The 5,000-nt window shown below is 39.6% G+C and overlaps 1 non-coding gene across 1 annotated transcript; it reads right to left on the bottom strand.

Annotated features, from left to right (window-relative positions):
- Positions 1-1,036: 1,036 nt before the first annotated feature.
- LOC145416159 (5S ribosomal RNA) lies at positions 1,037-1,155 on the bottom strand. The gene has a single exon (XR_013900205.1). It is a non-coding gene; the product is annotated as a 5S ribosomal RNA (ribosomal RNA).
- Between the last annotated feature and the right edge of the window lie 3,845 nt (positions 1,156-5,000).

Below are 5,000 nucleotides of genomic sequence, written 5' to 3'. Positions count from 1 at the left end.
CTTTGTAATTATTATACGCCCTTTCACTATTATTGTCTTCTCATTATCTATTCCACAACAAATCTCTTCTTTCTTTTGATTTTTTACCATTCATATTCAGAACCATTTCTGTATTTTCTTATCACTTTTTATTGCTGTGGGATGTACTTCTGGACTCCTATTTCATAAAATTCACTGCATTTTTATATGCAACATTTAAATCTTGTCCTTTAAGCTCATTTTCCCAATCAACTTCTGAGAAATACTTCTTTAGGTCTTGATAATTTCCCTTTTTATAGTTTAGGATCTTTTTGTAACTTTCCATTGCTGTTAACTGTGTCATATGCTATCCTGAAGGCCAGTAATTTGGTACTGCATGATCGCTTTTGCCGAGTGGAGGGTGATATATTAAACTGTCAATATCGTTCTCTTGCCTAGTAAAATTAGATCTAGCACTGAAGGTACATCGAGTCTTCTTTTTCTGGTGGTTTTCCCTCACATGTATTGCGTTGGGAAAAACTCTTGCACGAGATCCAAGAGGTTTTGGATCCCAACAGCTTTCTTGGCTAATTATGTCTAGAGTATTCCAATTTATATTAGTATTAAAATCTCCAGTTAGTATAATTCATTCCGTTTTCTCTTCCATTTTATGTAGATGTGATCTTAAACTCTGAGATTGTACTCTCTGCCAGGTCCTCATATTCGTCTCTTTCCCATGTGTTTTATCTGGGTGGCATGTACCAAATTGGCTACAATTACTTTCCCTTCAGATGTGTTGATCCCTACTGCAATCAGTTTTACTCATGATGGTATATCTAGTTTTATTTCATTGACTTTTAGATTTTTCTTAGTTAATATTATCATTTTCCTCCTTCTTTTTTAAAAATTTCTGTCTCTTCTCCATATATTGTATTCCTCTAAGTTTAGTATGTCACTGGATATTCATTCATTGCCAGACGCCATAACTTATCCCAAATGGGGTGGCCAAGGGCTTAGAGTTAATTGTTTTACAGGGAGGGGCACCAATCCTCCACCAGCCCCACTTGACACGTAGGGATGCCAACAGCATCTGGTGTTCCCAGGCGGTCACCCATCCAAGTACTAACCAGACCCAACGTTGCTTAACTTCGCTGATCGGACGGGAAGCGGTGTATTCAACGTGGTATAGCCGTTAAAACCACTGGATATCCTTGGTGTTAATTTTGTTTCAGTTAGGCATATTATTGATGGTTCATTTTCTCTGACGCAATCGTTCATCTCTAGTAAGTTAGATACCACTCCATCCATATTTGAGTACATCAACTTTATCATCTTGTTTATATACTTGTCGTGACATGGTTTTACTACCTTCACTCCTTTTTATTCCATCCTGTTTGTGTACCACTTTCGTACCTGCAATCCTATTACTTTGTAAAAAAATTTGTTCTTCTCCTCTTCCGATCTTCCCTCATTTTTTGTTTTTGCTTCCTCCCTCTTCTCTTTCAAGTAATTTCAGTTTCCTCTTGTGTTAGGCATCTTTTTTATCCATACATTTTTGAACTCCTCTTTTTCCATAAGATTCTTTGCATTTCTTAGTATTTCCTCCACAGTGTTTACACTCCCGGAAAAGTCACCTTATAAGAGGTCTTGTCTTGCTTTTCTCGTATTTCACAGAGTCTTTTCGTCTCATGTAACTCTCCTCCTCTTACTGACTCCCTTCAGCAACCTCCGTCTTTTTCGTCGCACTGTTGCATCTTTATCTCTTTTCTATCGCTACTTTAGTGGTCACTGCTCCCTCTGAACTGTCTGCTTGCATTTCCTCCCACCCTCTACGACGGGCAGGAAGTTGCACCCGTCTGACAGCAAACTCTCATCCCTTTTCTGTCCAACTCTCTAATGCAAAGAGGTTAACCGTTACTCCCAGTCTTTCATTTATGCAACAGGTCAGCTCTCTGGAACCTGTCTCCCTCTGTCTAGCCTATTTCCTGCTGCCTATGATCTCCAGAGTCTTTCAAACGCAGTGTGTCCAGGCATCTCAAAATGATCGGATCTTGAATTTGGCTCTCTATTGTATTTTGTTTTTCTCTTGGAGGGAACTGTTACTGCGGGCTCATGCCCTTTGGTTCCTTCTTCATCGCATAAAAAAAAAATCTCTAACCTTTTGTGTTTCATCTATGTCTTTACTACAGATTTCCTCTGATACATTCTTTCAGTAAACTAATTACATTTGTCATCTCGTTTTTCTCTCTTGTAGATCTTGATGCTTTTACTTCTTTCCTCTTCTATACCAGTGATTACTAGTAGATTTGTTTATATCTACTGAATCTCTGACTAACTTTGGAGTTGTTCTGGATTATTCTTTTTCACTTCCTGTTTAATGCTTTTTTCCTCCACCCCTTGTTTCTAAGTCTTTCTTTACTTTCACCAATTCAGCATACGTGGTTTTCCACATTATTTTTGTAGCTTTGCACAGCTTCATTCACCTGTGTTATCTTCTCCTCAATATCACCGCTTTGGTCTATCAGACTGCTTACTTGCCTAATTGTCTCTGTATCATTTTTTGAACTCTTCCATAACACTCTCGTGATTGACTACTGTACTTGCTATTTCACTCATTTTCTTCCTAAGTGTACTGTACTGAATTCCACTGTTAGTTCACTGATGGTTTGTGTCTTTTCTTATGTTGGCCTCCCTTCCTAGTTTTTCTATTTCTTCCCCTTTTACTTAGCAAGTGCATCTGCTTCTTTATTTCATCAATTTCATTTTTGAAAGCCATTTTCTGTGTGTGTGTGTGTGTGTGTGTGTGTGTGTGTGTGTGTGGCTTCAATCTCACTTGTCCTTATGGACGATACTGTTCTTCTCTCGACGACGCGACGCGGGAATAGAACTTAAACTTACATTTCCTTGAATCAGTTCTGTGCAAATAATGGCATGGTTGTGAATAATATGTAAGACCAAATTCTTTGCAATCCATGCACGTCAGGTCAGTGGGCGATCATGAGCCATTCTGCGTTGGTGAGAATGGTCGTTGCAGTGGTGCTGAGCCAGGTATGTTAATATCTGGGTTGCCTGTTCACAAGCGACATGGGACCCTGTCGTCCGCCATTACCGCCCACGCACAAGCAAAAATGTGCTACATTCTGAAATTTTTGTCATTTTTGGAAAAGAATATAGACATACCATTTTATGTTAAAAAGAAAATGTTTGAAACAGCCTTAATGTCAACCATCCCTATATAGCTGTGAGTCCTGGTTCCAATGGGAACTTGAGGCCAATGGAAAAATTGTATAATTGGGGTATTAAACAGCTGCTGGGAGCTCGTATGACGGCGTGCACGGACGTTTGTTACGTGGAACTCGGGTGCCCGCCACTGAAATCTTTAGTACTAACAATGCAGAGGAAGCTTTTCCAACGACTGTGGGGGGAAAGGCGCGGTATGCCCTATGACTCGTGGGTGCACGCCGTCAGGCTGACCCATGGCGGCTAACACACCAACAAGTAAACACATTAAGAGTTTAATTAATAATTCTGTTGATGATGTTAAAGTCGGCATTTGAATCTTCTAAAGCAATCCAATTTTTAACTCTACATCTTCTAGAAGGCTAATTTATAATGAGTTGAACCCCTACACTTAACAGTTCACGAGATCTATAAATGTCATGGGGAAAACTAGTTGAGGTACACCGAATGGCATTTGAGGAGGCTGCGGGTAATCAGTCACTTAATCTGGCGATTGAGACGGGCGCTTTGGAATCGGCGTGGGCGGGGACGTCTCCCCGGTAGCCAGAGCGGCTCTGTCCATGTGGTGCTGTGCAAGAGCAGAGTTGCATGTACTGGAGAGGTGTGTTCCACTGACTCGCACATACAGTACAGCCTGAGATATAACTTTTACTTCCTGGAATCAAATCATTGGTGACGATGCTCAGTTTCCTATTCAGGAGATAGTGTATAAGGTCCTTTCCTGTTTTGGCTAGTGTCGTACAATAATGTTTATCATAACTCCTGTTATTTAAAGTGTATTTAATTCATTTTGTATGCACTTGATTCTAACCACTGATATATCATTGAGATTTTTCTTTTTTTCGTAAAAAAGGTAATTGGTCAAATCGTGTAGTTAAGTTACTAATCAGAAGTGTAATGATTTCCATCTTTCATTAAGGCTATATAGATGCACTGATCCAACCCTTTAATATTTCGCTTGTTTTGTTTGCCCATAATTGTTTGCTAATATCTGAGTGTACTGTTTATCATGCTAAGGTTTATTGTTGCTTGAAATCACACCCTGTATTTGTAACTAGATATTGTGGTCAATAAATATTTACTTACTTACTTTTACTGTGTGTGTGTGTGTGTGTGTGTGTGTGTGTGTGTGTGTGTGTGTGTGTGTGTGTGTGTGTGTGTGTCTGTGTGTGTGTGTTTGTGTGCATGTGTGTGTGTGTGTGTGTGTGTGTGTGTGTGTGTGTGTGTGTGTGTGTGTGTGTGTGTGTGTGTGTGTGTGCACAAGTGTGCATGTGAATAAATCTAAAGCAGCATCTTACATTGTTTTTATTACGTGACTAATACACCAGATCATAATCATTTTTTATCCAGTTCTCTAATAGAGGCATTTTAAGTGATATAAAGTATCATTATGATTTCATTTCCCACTAGAACTATAAGGAACGGTAGTCATTAAATATATATATATTATTCCCTTCTCAACGTAACCCTTAATCGTAGTTCTTCCAAAGGGACCACTGGTTTGTCTTGGTGCTGAAGCCTGTGCATTCCAGTCATCAAAGGAACTATATACTAATCAGGTGCAACCACAATGGGAAGTTTCTTTACTACGGATCACATGAAAAGTGTTCCCCTGACACCAATGCCTGAACTGGACATACGAGGCACTGACTCAAAATTTTTTCTAGTAGTTCACTATCTTGCAGTCTACCAGGTTCTTTTCACTGGATAGGCAAGGAGTTGAGAGACGTTCGTTTAACCAGTTAGCAGAAGTTGCCCGAGTATATCGATACCACCACGTAAGAAGGCTTCCCCTCATATGC

The sequence above is a fragment of the Coenobita brevimanus genome, chromosome 104 (assembly GCF_032717465.1).
Source record: "Coenobita brevimanus isolate Jiangsu-jjx chromosome 104, ASM3271746v2, whole genome shotgun sequence".
In the NCBI taxonomy this organism is placed as follows: domain Eukaryota; kingdom Metazoa; phylum Arthropoda; class Malacostraca; order Decapoda; family Coenobitidae; genus Coenobita; species Coenobita brevimanus.
This window is presented reverse-complemented; position numbering and strand designations above follow the sequence as displayed.